This window comes from Canis aureus, chromosome X, assembly GCF_053574225.1.
Source record: "Canis aureus isolate CA01 chromosome X, VMU_Caureus_v.1.0, whole genome shotgun sequence".
Lineage (NCBI taxonomy): Eukaryota > Metazoa > Chordata > Mammalia > Carnivora > Canidae > Canis > Canis aureus.
This window is the reverse complement of record NC_135649.1, coordinates 8,466,195-8,484,045: the sequence shown is the minus strand read 5'-3', so window position 1 is coordinate 8,484,045 and position 17,851 is coordinate 8,466,195. Positions and strand designations below refer to the sequence as shown.

Sequence of the window (17,851 nt, the reverse complement as noted above, 5' to 3'; positions counted from 1 at the left end):
AATCAAAATAATCATGATATGCAAATAGTTTAGTCCTTTGAGAATTAAAGCAGCAAAGGTAACATTGTGTTTGTAGATTAATAATATAAGCAAGAAAATTCAATAAGGGATCAATTCAGTATGTTATCTAATTAATGTAATGTGGCTATTTCAAACACACAATATATTCCAATCTATTTGCGGTTTACAGATCATTTTCTTTGAGGTTGAAGGCAGCTGAAGTTATTGGTGGCAGGGTTCCTGTAATCTCTGTTCTTCCAAATTTCCTAAAAATCATCCATGTCCCTTTTGGTCTTTTCTCCCCCAACCTTCCAATAGTCATGTAAGCCTCCCATTCCCTATTTTCATGATTGAACTCTGACACATTCTTCAAAGGCACTATGCACTGTCCTTTTAGCTGCGACTCCTAGTGGATAATGCCCTACTTATTTGACCTCTCTGTTGTACTTGATGCTGTTAATATTTGACTTCTTTCATTTGTTCCTGGTTACTCCTTAGCATGAGCTTGTACAGGGTCCTTTTCCTTTGGTCTTCTCTTAAATGTTGGTGTCCCCAGAATTTCATTCTTGAGTCTCCTTTCACTGAACACATTATCCCTATATTATTTTGCTCTTTATCTCAGAAATCTGTATCTCTAGCTCAGAAAAAGTTTAAATGAATACACGAAGTAGAGAAAGAAAATTTAATGGCAAGAGAAAAAAATGCATTTTTAACATATATTATTATTTTTTTTTTTTAGAAAAGGGAGAGGAGGGGCAGAAGGAGATGGGGAGAGAGAATCTCAAGCAGGCTGCATGCCCAATGTGGGGCTCGATCTTATAACCCTGAGATCATGACCTGAGCTGGAGCCAAGAGTCACACGCTTAACTGACTGAGCCACCCAGGTGCCCCAACATATGTTATATTTTAACCGAGTGTATGTATTCCACCTACAGGTAGGAGAACATGTAAATTCTAGAGTCATTTTAAACATATTGAGGATATTTGATTCGTTGTAAGTACTTTTAGTGATGAGAAATAGAATGGCAAAGGTGCTGATTTCAGTAAACTAAGAAGAAATTTAAACTTTCAGGAACCCAACAGAGTGTCTTTTCTAGTTTAACTTGCTGCTCTTGTGCATTAATGGCACAACCACTTTGGAAGACAGTTTGGTAGTTTCTTACAAAACTCAACATACTCTAACCATACAATCTAGCAGATGTTCTCCTTGGTATTTACCCGAAGGAGTTGAAAACTTAGATTCACACAGAAACCTGCATATGAATGTTTATAACAGCTTTATTCCTAGTGGCCAAAACCTGGAAACAGCTAAGATGTCCTTTAGTAGGTGAATGATGGATAAATAAACCATGGTACATCCAGATGATGAAATATTATTCAGTGCTAAAAAAAATGAGCTCTCAATTCATGAAAAGACACAGAGGAAACTTAATGCCTATTACTAAGTGAAAGAAGCCCATTTGAAAAGATTCCATACTGTGTGATTCTGAGTATAAGACATTCCAGGAAAAGCAAAACTATGGAGACAATAAACAGATTAATGGTTGCCAGGGCAGTGAAAATACTCCATATTATTACACCGATAGATATATGTCATTATACATTTGTTGTAATCCACGGAATGTACAACACCAAGAATGAGCCCTAAGGTAAACTATGGACTTTAGGTAATTATGATACATTGGTGTGGATTCTTTCTTGGTTTAAAAAAAGTGCCCTTCTGGTGAGTGGTGTTGATAGGGGAGGTGATGCATGGGACACAGTGTTTTGGGGAAATCTTTGTACCTTCCTCTCAGTATCATTGTGAACTTAAAACTCTTCTAAAAAATGAAATATTTTTTAAAAAAAATTATTTATTCATTCATGAGAGACACACAGAGAGAGGCAGAAACATAGGCAGAGGGAGAAGCAGGCTCCCTGTGGGGAGCCTGATGCAGGACTATATCCCAGGACCCCAGGGTCACCACCTGAGCCAAAGGCAGGCGCTCAACCCCTGAGCCACCCAGGCAGCCCGAAGACCGAAATGTTTAAGAAAAATTACATTGTTTTGTCACTGCTTCATATTGCATTCACTTTCCAATCAGGTTTCCTCAAGGACTTAAGCAGAAACAGTCTGGAGCCCCAGTGCTTTTTTTTTTTTTTTTTTTAATAAAACCCTGATCCATTTGCAGACCTTTTGTTGGGGAAAGGGAGTACACTGGAGAGAATGATATTGAATGTAACACAGCAGAAGGGAAGGTTTCGATAAGATAGAAAAAAAACACAAAGGTCTGCTTGTCCTGTCTGCAGTCAAGTGGTAGGTTTTGAACCCTTGATGCCAGTGGCTGGGGGGAAAGGGGAAATGGGGAGGGATAGTCAAAGGGTACAAAGTTTCAATTATACAAGATAAATAAGTTCTGGAGATCTGCTACACAGCATAGTGCCTCTAGCTAACAAAACTGTATTGTATACTTAAAATTTGCTAAGAAGGTACATATTATGTTAAACGTTCTTACCACACACACAGGAAAATAACAACAATAATGGGGGCAGGAAGAAACTTTGCAAAGCAATGACTGTGGTTAGGACCATAAAGGCAGTGATGAAACCATGAGAGTATACTTATCCCCAAAATTTGAGTTGTACACATTAAATGTGTACAGCTTTTGACATGTCAACAACTCAATAAAATGGTATAAAAATATGAAAAGAACCCTAGAAGCACCCAAGTATATGGCGAGCCATTTTAAGTAACATCCGCATGGGGCTCCTATGGACGTTTTCAGTGTTTCCATCAATTTTCTATGCTTCAAACATGGCAGCAAGTAGCACAGAGGCAGGACTGAAGAGGCTTGTTAGTGGAGGTTGTGCTAATGTGTATAAACAGATAACATATGAATAATGGAGCCCAATTACCCCAACCCACTGCTTTGTGTCACTGCTACATATGATCTAAAGGTAGGGGAGTGATAGCTCCAAGAACTACTCAGATAAAATTTGTCACCAAGTGATGTTATAAAAATTTTGCTTTGGAAGGTGATTAGAAGAAAATAATGTGGTGCTTCTTAGTTACCTCGGTTTTTGAACTTCAATTCGTAACGATTGCAATCTATTGGGATTTGATGTGAGATTTCATTGTAATAAAAAGGGTTAAAAAAACCACACCCACAATCCAAATTCTGCCCATCATCTGTTTTTATAAAGTTTTATTGGAACACAGCCACACCCATTAGTTTACCTATTGACAATGACTGCTTTTGTGCTATAAGGATGGAGGTGAATAGTTGCAGCAGAGAACATGTGGCCAGCAAAGTCAAAAGTTTTTACTGATTACACTCTGCCCTTTACAGAGAAAGGTTGCTGACCTTGGAGTACAAGACTCTGTGGCTACAATAAATTTGAGAACCATGGAAATAGAGGAAACTCAATCATTGCAAACACAGAAGAAAGAAACATGCCCACAGTTTTGGATGAATCCCAGAGAAACTAAGATTTTCAAGTGTTTATTACTGGAATATCTTAACCTCCAAACCATTGTAGCTGTATTCGAATCTTGGGTATAACCACCATGTCCTCCAAATATTATCTTACTTGCATTTATCCATGCATACTACTGCCCAAAGTCTTCTAACTACTCATATTTAATATGCATTATTCAGAAGCTGCATGCACTCCACTCCCCTGGCATCACTCCACAGAGTATTTAGGGCTACCCTATCTGATTTTGAACTGTGTATTTTGCTTTAGCTGGACGTGCAGATTCCAATGTGGATATGGAATTGTGTTAAGGCTGAAAATACAGATGCTGTTAATGTTTTAATTTTTCCTCTATTAGAAAAAGGGGCAATTCATAATAACCCTATGATGAGTTAGAGCTTACAAAATGACTGAATCTAGAGGAGGCCAAGTTAATAAATGAAAAGTAAAAATTTGTATTCATTGTCTCGGAATTTCTAGATGGATGAGCAAATGGTAGTAGCTGAGTGAATCAAATGACTAAATAATTCATGGATTAATAGAACTTTTCATTTTTCCTCAGGAAACTCAATATATTGCACATTCAGTGTTTGCCTAGCAGTGTGAGATTCAGCAGAGGAAACCAGAGGTGAGGAGTCTATAGGAGTGATGCACCTGGCCAAAATATCTATAAATTTTATGAGTCTGATAGAAAATCTTTAGCCACAAACTTTAACAAGCTGAAGAAAAATCCCACCTTAAAAACAGAACTCCAGTCTTTTTTTTTTTTGTCTTTTTGTTTATTTATTTATTTATTTACTTATTTATTTATTTAACAGGAGTTCAATCTGCCAATATATAGCATATCACCCAGTGCTCATCCGGTCAAGTGCCCCCCTCAGTGCCCGTCACCCAGTCATCCCAACCCCCCAGTCATTGTTTAAGACAATTTGCTCTGCCTCCTATCAAGGAAAGAAGTCGCTAGTAATTCCAATCCCTTTCTGTCTGTAGTTCCTGAAGACAGCTGGATGAATGGCAAGGCAGCACCCCCATCCCCAAATTCATCACCTTTGTTAATACTGGAGTTAAGCAAAGCTCAGAGCACCACAGAGCCATTTAGACGCATTTTCTTTAAGAAGAAATTGCATCAGTAAGGATTCCAGGCCAAGAACAAAGCCGAAGAGAAAATCATGCTGTTTCAGCTGGAGAATTTTAAAGGTAATTTAATCTCCAAGGGAAATCTCACAGCCTGAATTCACAACACCACTTAGCATATATAGTCATGTTGTGCTGCTACTATATCAAAAAGATTGCTTGTGCTAATTGAAAAGGAGGAAAAAATATAGCACTGAATGAAAAGATGGAGTATCTCCCTTGGGTTTCCATCATCTGCCTAAGTTACCTGTTTTCCTGTATGTTGATGAACACTAATGATGGCAATTGGAGTCTAATAAAAGTTACTTATATCCTGTTTTGAAAGCTGATAAAACATAACAGAAAAAATTTTTGAACTCTAAAACAGAAAATTTTATTTAATGTTAAATCTTGTTTAACTTTAAAATGAAAATTCCCAGGGCACCTGGGTGGCTCAGTGGTTGAGAGTCTGCCTTTGGCTCAGGGCATGATCCCGGGGTCCTGGGATTGAGTCCCACATCGGGCACCCCACAGGGAGCCTGCTTCTCCCTCTGCTTATGTTTCTGCCTCTCTCTCTGTGTATCTCATGAATAATGAATAAAATCTTTAAAAAAATTCCCTGGTTCAATGGGAAATTGTTTAGGACATACTGAAATAGGTTAAATATATTTCACAGTAATTTAGTTTGGAAAACATGATATTAACAGAAGACAACAGCCAGTTAAAGGGCATTTTAAAACTGTTATCTGATATATGCACTAATATAGTGTACAATAACAATGTCCAATAGAAATATAATGTGAGCCTCATACGTGATTCTAAATTTTTTAGAAACCACATTAAACGAGATAAAAGGAAATTATTTACTATTATATGTTATTATATTTAGTAATATATTTTATCTAACCCATATGTCCAAATTAGTATAATTAAAACTTACGCTCAACATAAAAAAATACAAGATATTTTGCCTTCTTTTCTCATAATTTTTCTTCAAAATGTGCCATGTATTTTACACTTATGGCGCCTCTTAATAAAGACTTTTCACATTTTGAGTGCTCAATAGTTGTATGTCACTAGTGGCTATTGTATTGACAGCAAAGAACTGGATTGTTTTATAAGCTAGGCACAATGGAACATCTTCCCATTTATTTTAATTTTTTTTAAAGATTTTATTTATTTATTCATGAGAGACACACAGAGAGAGAGGCAGAGACACAAGCAGAGGGAGAAGCAGGCTCCATGCAGGGAGCCTGACGTGGGACTTGATCCCGGGTCTCCAGGATCATGCCCTGGGCTGAAGGTGGTGCTAAATCACTGAGCCACCCGGGTTGCCCCACATCTTCCCATTTAACACCAAAAATTCTATATGCTTCTTTGGTCAGCCTTCAGTTACGGTATGATAGAGCACATCTAGAGGGTATATGAGAAGTGGTTTAACATAACACCTCTTTGCAGTGAACTACTGAGTAAATGATTTGAACATAAAAGTAGTAATTTTTTGTGGCTCAACACTTTCAAAGTTTCCTGATATAGTGATAAAAGGCTGTTTTCAAAGGTTATTTTCTTCCTTGCTTCATTAAACTAAGGTTGACAGCCCTGCTTACTGATTGGCTCAATGACCAGGGACATAACTTACTCGGGAGTCTTGTTGCTATGGCTGTTTTTTAAAAATTTGGTGATTGGGGATCCCTGGGTGGCACAGCGGTTTGGCGCCTGCCTTTGGCCCAGGGCGCGATCCTGGAGACCTGGGATCGAATCCCACGTCGGGCTCCCGGTGCATGGAGCCTGCTTCTCCCTCTGCCTGTGTCTCTGCCTCTCTCTCTCTCTCTCTTTCTGTGTGTGTGTGACTATCATAAATAATTAAAAAAAAAACATTTAAAAATTTGGTGATTACACAAAGGCCTATTAGTGGTCACAGCCTTCTGAAGGTGGAGATCCTGGATATGTCATCCCCCCCACTTCATGTTTTCTAAGGTTGGTCATTGTTATCGATGTACTGAGTCCAAGGCATTTTATCGTTGACCAGAGGTACCTTGAAGATAGGTAAGTCTTAAATAAGGGATGTCATCTGAAACACAGGGTTGGAACCTAGGGAAATTATTGGCAATATGGGGTTTTTGTGCTTCCATATGTCTGTGGATGCATATTGTGATCAAGCAGGTTGAGATATGAATTGTGACAGGATTTCACTATTTTACTTAGTTAACACAAACAGACACCAGGCTGCTGAAATTCAGAATTTGGGGCCTAGGAAGGACACTCGGCATAAGTGTTTGGGGACTGAGAGATCACAGTCCACGGTGCACCTCATTACACAACAGAGGAACCTGGATATCACCTTTAGCCTTTTCTGGTCTTTTTTCCACACTTGCAAGTCACCTCCATTCCCAGGCTTGTCCATTCTTTCACCAAAATAGCTTCCATCTATCTCCTTGTCTAATGTCTTATGGTTTCTACTTTAATTTGGTCCCTCATGAAGCCTCTAGGACAACTATTAGTTTCCTTTTCCCAAAGACTGATGAATAAGAGTTTGTGTCTTCCCTCGTAGCTCTTAATATAAATATACTGGATCTGAATTTCACGGAGGGGTTTATTCAAGGTTTTCATGTTGATATGAAAAAGATGGCTACATTTGGGCTGTACTGGAATAACGTTATGTAGATTGTTACTGATTAAATGAATACACAGAATGACTAGTTAAAGTTATGGCCGTAAAATGTAGCATGGCCTCTAGTGCCTAATTCTAGGCTCTGTCTATAGTATGGAGCAGAAGGGGAAACTGTTTTACCAGAAAAAAGAAAATGTATACCTTCAGTAATCATATGCAGTGCGTATAGGGAGATCTCATCAGCAGGTAAGTAGTATAATCACGCGGTTGAACAGCTCGAATCTGTCTTGTGTGTTAGTAAAAATACACATATATCTGTTCTTTGTAGTTCCTTAGGCCTTAGATTTAGACATTTTAAGAATCACCTAGCTGGTTGAGCCCAGGAGTAACAGCCTGTTCCCCTGGGGCTTTTGCAAAGACCACTCTGGGTAAGAAATGACGAAACCTGTCTCAGAAGAAAGATGACCAGGCTGGATACTGCCATTCTCCTCTCCACTGGAGATAGGTATTTTCTACCCAAAAAGCATGTTACCACCATTTGCCATTGAGCAATCAACAACAGAAAGAACTGGCCCTTCCAGGAGCCATCAAGATTGGCTGGGCTTATGGGCACCCTCCTCTGGTTCTGGGCACACAAGAGACAAAACCCAAATGAGGGACTGTCTACCTAAGAATATAAATGAACTGAAAGTGATCACTAAGTTTATCCACCTAGAAGCTGAAAGCTTGTTACTGCTGTTCATAAAAAAAATAATAATAATCCATGAATATTCCTCCAGGAAGGTAGCCAAGACAACTATGAAAGCTAAAAGATACCCTCAAGGGATTTTAAGACAAGAGACCTCTTCCAAAGTTCCCATCCCTTTAATTAAGTCTAAGAAAACCAAAGGACCAATCCTATTTGGCCATTATCACAGGCTGAATGAAAAGCTGAATCAAAATGAGCCCGAGCAGTCCCAAGAGAGTGTAGAAAAACCCACCACTTCAAATGAAGAGCGAGGCAGCCAGAACTTCAGAGTGGAGCCAGAGGCCTCAAATATCTGGGAATTCTCCAAAGTCTAGCCACTTTGAAATGGCCAACTACTTAGAGACCAAACTAAGCACAGACAGGGTACATGCATGGTAATGAATAAAATAAAAATTCATCCTGTGGTGAAAAAAATATATGAAATCAGTGGAATTAGACAACTAAGACTTTGCTAATAAAAACACAGCTTGGGGGCAGCCCTGATGGCCCAGCGGTTTGGCGCCGCCTTCAGCCTGGAGGATGATCCTGGAGACCAGGGATCGAGTCCCACGTCGGGCTCCCTACATGAAGCCTGCTTCTCCCTCTGCGTGTGTCTCTGCCTCTCTCTCTCTCTCTCTCTCTCTCTCTCTGTGTGTGTGTGTGTGTGTGTGTCTGTCATGAATAAATAAATAGACTCCTAACTCTTGGAAACAAACAAGGGGTGGTGGAAAGGGAGGTGGGCAGGGGGTGGGGGTGACTGGGTGACAGGCACTGAGGGGGGCACTTGATGGGATGAGCACTGGGTGTTATGCTATATGTTGGCAAATTGAACACCAATAAAGAAATCGGAGAAGAATAAGTAAATAAAATCTTTAAAAAAATAAAAATAAATAAAAACACAGCTTGGTCAGCAAGGAACGAAATGCATGGAAGACCACAGAAGTGCAGTGATCAAGGAGCATAGCTGGAGACTGAGAAGAAAAGACATTTTGATCATGGATAAACTGCATGTGCCACCCAAGTTGCCCTGGTTACTGCCTCCCTTCATGCTCATGACATGATAATGGACAAAGCTGTGGGCCAATGAGAGGTAATAGTGTGGTGTGAAGCCATAGCCATTGCTTATCAGCTTTCACCAAGGGGAAGGACCAGGGCGCAATTTAAGTGGAACTTAGTGTTTGTTTTCTTTCCTGCTACAATCTTCATTGTCGAACTTCTGGTCACAAGTCTATTCATGGCAGAAAGTATAGATTATGACACAATAGAACTACTGCTTCTCATTATTATCATCAGTTGGACTATCTTGTTGCTGAGTTTGTTAGTCTACTGCCTAAAACTGTGTTCTTCCCTTTTGTTTTCATAGAAGACCAAGTCCTCCTAGCTTTCACTAAAGAGAATGTGACCACTTTGAAAACTCCAGGCATAGGCAACGTTGGATGGAATCTTTCCAAAAGGCAAAGCGCATAGGTCAGTATCTAATTGTTTTATTAATGAGCCAAGGATGTATTCTATTTCCCTGAGGTTACAGGGAGGCAATGCCCAGATAGATAGAAGTTGGGTTATCTTTATGAAAGGAATAAACAGATTTTACTGCCTGGTTCTAGTTGAATTATGGGGGAAGGTCAGAATCTGAGAAAGAAAAGTGACCACGTACAGAGTTGGACAAAGCTACAAGTAATTAAAGGCTTTCCTTTAAAGTCACATGGAAAATTTGGGATGTCTAGAAATACATCCTGAATTTTGACAAGTCATTTTGCCCTCGAGGGAAAGCAGGGGGAAATTAGAAGAATTTTCAGTGCTCCAGAGACTGTCAAGGCTAAAGGGCAAATTCTGATAATGTTTTGAAGGTGAACCATCAGGCACAGAAAGGGAAAAAATGTTGAGGCCCAATCTTTGCAAGATGGAAGGGGAGATAACAGGTAGGGGAATTTTTCATCGAGTGTCCTTAGAAAAGTGACTAAAAGAGAAGATTGAGAATAAATATTAGAAAACATTGAATACAGTTAGGCCCTTTACCAGTCACAGGTTTTTGGCTTTTTATAGTTATTTTTTCTTTAATTTGAGAAAGTGTCCTAAAACTATTGTATTTAATCTTCCCTTGCAGGAAAACAACTATGGACTCTAAATTAAAAGAACTAACCACGAAACTGTAACTTGGACCAATTTACTGAGTGCAAATTGATTTAAAAATGTGTTTAGAGATTTCAGATTTTCAAAAATAATTACCAGCTTGGGAAGTGCCATTTCAACCAACAATTAAAGCTATGTAACTGGGAACAGAAAATTTCCATTGATAAAATTTTAGGGACTTGTTTCAAAATATAGTTTTTGGAACATATTTGGACATTCTGCCCAAGTTAAATGCTTGAGACCTGTGTCAGGGGAGTTAAAAGGCTAAATATTCTCTCAGTGTGAGAATGCACTGTGATCCTGCAGTATGTACACTAAAATAGAACAGAATGGGAATAATTAATTGCAGTGGTATTATAAATTGTTACTTAAGTCACTAATCTTTATATTCAAGTAATATGTAAAGGCTGGGCCATGCTAGAAAGAATATATTTCTGAATCCTAACCTATATCCATGCTAGAGAGAATATATTTTCTGAATCCTAACCTATATTTCCAACTGCCTGCTTGATATCCTCATTTGAATATCTGGTAAAAACATGAATTTAATATGTGCAAACAAGTCCAAACAACTCTTCATATAACATTCCACGTCAACTCTTCCCACAGTCTTTCCATCTGAATTGTAACAATTTCGATCGTCAGGTCAAAGTTATCTTGCCATCATTCTTCACCTCTTTCTCACACACCATGTATTGCCCATTGGTAAATCTTATCACCTCCATCCCTGAAATATATTACAGATTTGAATACTTCTAACTATTCCCACCACCATTAACTTGGTTTAAATCACCATCTCTCCTGGGATTATTGTAGTAATCTCTTAACTGGTCTCCCTGACTATTTCTTTGCCGCACTTTAGTCCAGTCTCAACATAAGGTGTCAATCAGATCATGTCACTTCTCTGTTTAAAACCCTCCCATGTTTGTCCTTCTCCGACTGACTTACTTCACTCAGCATAATACCCTCCAGTTCCATCCACGTTGAAGCAAATGGTGGGTATTTGTCATTTCTAATAGCTGAGTAATATTCCAGGGAAGGGAGAAGAAATGTGTGGGAAATATCAGAAAGGGAGACAGAACATAAAGACTGCTAACTCTGGGAAACGAACTAGGGGAGGTAGAAGGGGAGGAGGGCGGGGGGTGGGAGTGAACGGGTGACGGGCACTGGGTGTTATTCTGTATGTTAGAAAATTGAACACCAATAAAAAAAAAAAAAGGTAGAATACCATAAAAAAAAAATAAAAAAAAATAAAACCCTCCCATGATTTCCCAGTGCTTTCAGAATATAAGCCACAGTCTTCACTGTGACCTCAAAGCCTCTGAATCATCTGGTCCCCTGACTTCATCTTCAATGACATTCCTGTTTCTCTTCACTTCAGCCACACTGATCTCTTGGCTGTATTCCATTTCAGATATTTGTTTTTGTATTTTTAAAATTATTTTTATTATTCTAACTTGAATTTATGTTTCTTTTTCTAACTTCTTGAGCTTATTCACTTTCCACTTTTTATTTTTAATATAAGAGCTGCTTTAGCTGCATCTAACAGGTTTTGTTATTTTGTATTTGGTCTTTCAGTATTGTCTACTTTTACATATTTTGTAATTGCCATTCTAATTTGTTTTTGACATAAATCAATTTTGAAATTCCCAAATGTATGCTTTAATGTAGTCTTTTAGAATACCTCTAAGTGGAATGCATCGTTGTTGGAAAATATAGTGTGTATGATACTGAATACTTTGAAATTTTGTTGATGGGCTTGATAGCCTAATATAAAATTAACTTTTTTTTTAAAGAAAAGGTTATTTGTTTATTTGAGGAAGGAGAGGCAGAGGGAGAGGGAGAGTCTTAAGCAGACTCTACACTGAGTGAGCCTGACCCCACCTCACTACCCTGAGATGGTGACCTGAGTTAAAACCAAGAGTCAGTCACTTATCAGACTGAGCCACCCAGGTGCCCCTGAGGTTAACTTTTATAAAAGTTTCACATATGGTGAAAAGAATGAATTTCCTAATATGGGAGTATAGGAGTAAGCTTATAAATTTGTTGCACAAATCATTATCAGTCTATTTGTACTTGCTGTGATTATTAATATATTTGGATTTTCTATTTTATTGTTTATCTTATTTTAACTTCTATTTTGTCATCTTATAATTTTTCCTTGATTGTTTTCATTCTTTTTTTGTCTTTATTTAATTGGTTTTATTTCTCTCATTTCATTTTTTCTCCTGAGTGGTTCTAAGAATGCACAATATATTTCAACACACTGTTACACTTGCAATTTTTATTTTGATTATTTTATTTTAATTCCAGTATAGTTAATATACAGTGTTATGTTAGTTTCAGGTGTACAACATAGTTATTCAATAATTCTATATATTACTTAGTGCTCATCATGATACATGTACTCTTAATCTCCTTCACCTATTTCACTTATCACCCCCACCAACTCCTCTTTGGTAACCAGCAGTTTGTTCTCTATAGTTGATTCTGTTTCTTTTCTTGGTTTGTCTCTCTCTCCTTTTTTGGTCTCCTTTGCTCATTTGTTTTGTTTCTTAAATTCCACATATGAGTGAAATAATATGGCATTAACCTTTCTCTGATTTATTTTGCTTAGCATGATACTGTCTACTTCCAGCCATGTTGTTGCAAATGGCAAGATTTCTTTTTTATGGCTAAATAATATTCCACTGCATGTATATACAACATCTTTATCCATTCATCTCTCTCTATGGACACTTAGGCTGCTCCCATAATTTGGCTATTGTAAATAATGCTGCAATAGACATAGAGGTACATGTATCCTTTTAAAAAATATGTTATTTATTTATTTATTTTAGAGGGAGAGAGAGAGTGTGAGTGGGGGGAGGGGCGGAAGGAGAGGGCAAGAGAGAATCTTAAATAGCCTCCATGTCCAGCATGGAAACTGATTCCAGGACCCTGAGATCCATGACCTGAGCCAAAACAGTCAGATGCTTAACCAACTGAGCCACCCAGGCAACCCTGTCCTTTTGTATTAGTTTTTTCGTATTTTTTGGGTAATAGTAGTGTGATTACTGGATCATATAATATTTCTATTTTTAATTTTTGAAGAAACTCCATAGTCTTTTCCACAGTGGCTTCCCCAGTTTGCATTCCCACCAACAGTGCACAAGGGTTCCTTTTCCTGCACATCCTCACCAACCATTATTATTTTTTGTGTTTTTGATTTTAGCTCTCCCAACAGGTGCATTCCCTACAATGATATCTCATTGTAGTTTTGATTTATATTTCCCTGAGGATAGTGATGTTGAGCATCTTTTCATGTGTTTGTTGTCTTCTCTGGAGAAATGTTTGTTCATGTCTTCTGCCCATTTTTAAAATTTGATTATTTGGTTTTTGAGCATTGAGTTGTAAAAGTTCTTTATTTTTTATTTAATTTATTTGTTTTTATTTTATTTATTTTAAAGACCGTATTTTTAAGTAATTTCTACATCCAATATAGGGCTTGCACTCACAACCCTGAGATCAAGAGTTGCATGCTCTACCAACTGAGCCAGCCAGGCTCCCCATTTAAGTTTTTATTTTAATTCCAGTTAGTTAACATTATAGTGTTATGTTGGTTTCAGGTGTATAATAAGGTGATTCAACAATTCCTTACATCACCCATTGCTCAGCATGACAAGTGTGCTTCTTAATCCCTACCACCTGTTTAACCCATCCCCCCACATCCCTTGCCTTATATTTTGGATACTAACCCTTTATGCATATGTCATTTGTAAATATCTTCTCCCATTCAGCATGTTGTCTTTTAGTTTTATTGCTAGTTTCCTGTTATGCAGAAGCTTTTTATTTTGATGTAGTCCCAGTAGGCTATTCTTGCTTTTGTTTCCCTTGCCTTAGGAGATACATCTAAAAAATATTGTTATGGCCTACACTTGTAGGCTGTACATGTTGTACATTTTCAACATGCCTTCCTTAACTCAAGTTCTAAAATTAGTCATTATCTTTACCATCCTTCTCAACAATACAACATAAGGACCTTGGATGCTTTAACTCTCTTCATCACCTATGTTGGCTTGCTGTGATAAAAGAATAATGGACTCTGAGACATAATGAGTTTTAAGCTGAATTGGCCGCTGGACAAGGCATAGAAAATCTGATCCAATGTGAAGGGATCAGGTTATGGGATAAGGTCTTCAGATTAACTGTCAAAGAGTATCTCCAAGACCGTTAAAGGACTGGGGATTTACATCTAGACATAAAAGAGGGGGCAAGCCCCGGTGAAAACTATCTCCTAGAACAAAGGCAATGGCGGGGCTTAGAAAGTTGAAGAGAAACGATTTCTCACGGTCCTAGAAGTTCGTAGGGAAGTAGCTCAGCTGGATCTAGAACTTGGCACTTGGTGGATGCTAGTATTTCTGGCTTCAAGGCTGTTTCCAGAGCCTACAGTATGCAGGCTTTGGCCTTTGGTATGCATATTGCTTTGCACTATTTCTGGGCCTACAGAGCCCTGGATGTATGTATTTCCTGGTGCTTCGAAAAAGTAGGTGTCCCCTAGCCTTTCTTTGGCCAACCTGCAATTATGTAGCACGGAAGGGATGGGTTACTCTCTCTCAGCACGCACTCAGTTGCATGTCCAGCCTGCTAAGCAAAGTAGGCTCACCCCTTCTGCACAGCGAAGGAAACCACCCACAAAGTGAAAAGGAACCTATTGAATGGGAGAGTTTTTGATGATGGTGTATGAAGCTGCCTGAAAGTTTTACTTAACATAAATGATGATTTTTCTTGTGTAATATCTAGGAGTAGGACTGCTGTTCCATATGGTAAGTGTGGGTTTAACTTTATTAGAAACTGCAAAGTTGTTTTCCTAAGTGGCTGTACAATTTTGCATTCCCACCAGCAGGGTATGAATGTTTCAGGGTCTGTGCATCCTTGGCATCACTTATTTTTTCCCCAACATTTGTCAGAAGCTTGAAATGTTTAAACTTTAGAATGTCTTTATATTGACAGAAATGTTACACAGATAGCACAGAGAGCCTTTAATCCCCTCATCCAGTTTTTCCTTTTGTTAACATTATCATTTTCATTTATCATATCACACATCATAATGTACATTTGATTTATCATTTCATTATATTATCATTTATCATTTATCATATCACACATCATAATGTACATTTGATAAATGAACATTTATCGAACCTAAGAAATTAACATTGGTACATTACTATTAACTAAAATCCAGACTTTATTTGGATTTCACCAGCTCTTTTATTTATGCTTTCTTTCTGTTCCAGGGTGGTCCAGTCCAGGGGACTTCATTGTATTTAGTTGTTGTGTCTCCCCAGTCTCCCCTGGTTTGTGACAGTTCCTTTCTTTTTTTGTTTGTTTTATGACCTTACCATCTTGAGGAGTCCTGGTTAGTTATCTAGTAAAATGTCTCCCTATTTATGCACATCTGATGTTTTTCTCATGATTATATTGCACTCATGTCTTTGTGGAAAGAGGCTCTTACAGATGAAGTGCCCTTTTTGTCTATCATATTATGAGGTTCCGTGATATTCATACAACTGAAATGGCAATATTAACTTTGGTTAAATTAATTTGGTTAAGGTAGTCTTTGCCGGATTTCTCCCCTATAGTGTTACTATAAGGTTTCCTTTCACATATTTCATTTTAGGAAGTGAGTCACTAAGCCTATTTTTCCTTTCCTTTCTTTTCTTTTTTCTTTTTTTAATTTTTATTTCTTTTTAAAGATTTTATTTATTTATTCGTGAGAGACACACAGAGAGAGGCAGAAACATAGGCAGAGGGAGAAGCAGGCTCCCTATGGGGAGCCTGATGCAGGACTCTATCCCAGGACCGCAGGGTCACGACCTGAGCCAAAGGCAGAAGCTCAACCACCGAGCCACCCAGGCGTCCCTAGGCTATTTTTCTGATAGCAATATAGCAACTCCTTTCTTCTTCTATTATTATTTGCATAATATATATTTTCCTTCCTCTTGCTTTTAATCCTTTTATTTACATTTCAAATGGGACTAATAAATAGCATATAATCTGTTTTAATCTTAAATAGGAATCTCTATTATATTTAGTGTACATTAACTTACATTTAATATAATCATAAATATTGTTGGATTTATATCTATTCTTTTGTCGTTTTCTGTTTATTTGGTTTGTTTTCGGCTCCTTTGTTTCTCCTTTTCTTATCTTCTTTTTTGATTAATGTGCTTTTTATAAAAATATACTTTACTTTTTTAGAATAATTTTAGATTAAAAAAGAATAATTTTAGATTTACACAAAAAATAAGAAGACAGTACAGAGAATTCTCATTTATCCCACACCCACTTTCTTCTGTCATTAACATCCTACAGCAATGTGATACATTTGTTACAATTAACAAACCAGTATCAATACACTGCTATTAAATAAATTCATACTTTATTCAGATTTCCTTACTTTTCCTCTAATGTCATTTTTCTATTCCAGGATTTCATTTAGGATGCCACATACTTTCAGGTGTTATGTCTTCTTAGGCTCCTCTTGGCTTTTTTTTTTTAAGATTTTATTTATTTATTCATGAGAGACATACAGAGAGAGAGAGAGAGAGAGAGAGAGGGAGAAGCAGGCTCCATGCAGGGAGCCCGATGCAGGACTCGATCCTGGGCCCCCAGGATCACACCCTGGGCTACAGGCGGTGCTAAACCGCTCTGCCACCGGGGCTGCCCTCCTCTTGACTTTGACAGTTTCTCAGACTTTCCTTGTTTTTAATGACTTTGACAATTTTGAGGAGTACTTGTCAGGTATTTTGTAGAATGGCCCTCTATTGGGATTTGTCTGATGTTTTTTCTTGTGGTTAGACTGACGTGATGGTTTTTTTGGGAAGAATGCAGTAGAGGTAAAGTGTCCTTCATCACATCATATTTTAACATGACTTATAACTCTTCATGTTGACTTTCATAATCTGGCTAGGTAGTGTTTGCCTCTTTTGTGAAATTTTTCCTCCCTGCTCCCAAACTTCTTTATTTTCCATACTGTCTTTTTAGGAAGTCAGTATGTGCACCCTACACTTAAAGAGTGGAGAGCTATGCTTCCTGTCTTTGAGGACACAGTATCTACATGCATTATTTGGAATCCTTGAATATTTTTAGCATTTTATTTTAATTTTTGTGGTTTTTTAAAGATTTTATTTATTTATTAATGAGACATACACACACACACACACACACACACACACAGAGAGGCAGAGACACAGGCAGAGGGAGAAGCAGGTTCTATGCAGGGAGCCTGATGTGGGACTTGATCTCGGGTCTCCAGGATCACGCCCTGGGCCGAAGGCAGGCGCTAAACCGCTGAGCCACCCAGGCTGCCTTTTTTGTGGGTTTTTAAAAAAGATTTATTTATTTATTTATTCATGAGAGACACACAGAGAGAGGCAGAGGCATAGGCAGAGGGAGAAGCAGGCTCCATACAGGGAGCCTGATGTGGGACTCGATCCAGCATTCCGGGATCATGCCCTGAGCTGGAGGCAGACACTCAACTGCTGAGCCACCCAGGTGTCCCTTTGTGGGTTTTTTCCCACTGTGTCCTTGTATTATTTTTTAAGTGATCCCACTGGCAGGATACATATCTAACCTTTTACACTTTCTTTAGAGTTACAGTTTTACCATTAGAAGTAAAATATAGAAGGATTATAGCCAGTTAGCCCCCTTATCTTCTCCCTTTGTGCTATAGTTATCATATGTATAGTATCTCCATACATAGAACATTCCCCTATACAATGTTATAATGTTATACTTAACATTCATATATATTTCACAGAAATTGGAGA

At 38.0% G+C, this 17,851-nt stretch overlaps 1 long non-coding RNA gene across 1 annotated transcript; it reads left to right on the top strand.

Annotated features, from left to right (window-relative positions):
• Nucleotides 1–9,018: 9,018 nt before the first annotated feature.
• Nucleotides 9,019–10,060, top strand: LOC144307740 (uncharacterized). The gene is made up of 2 exons (XR_013374467.1): nucleotides 9,019–9,374; nucleotides 10,012–10,060. It is a non-coding gene; the product is annotated as an uncharacterized LOC144307740 (long non-coding RNA).
• Nucleotides 10,061–17,851: the final 7,791 nt, after the last annotated feature.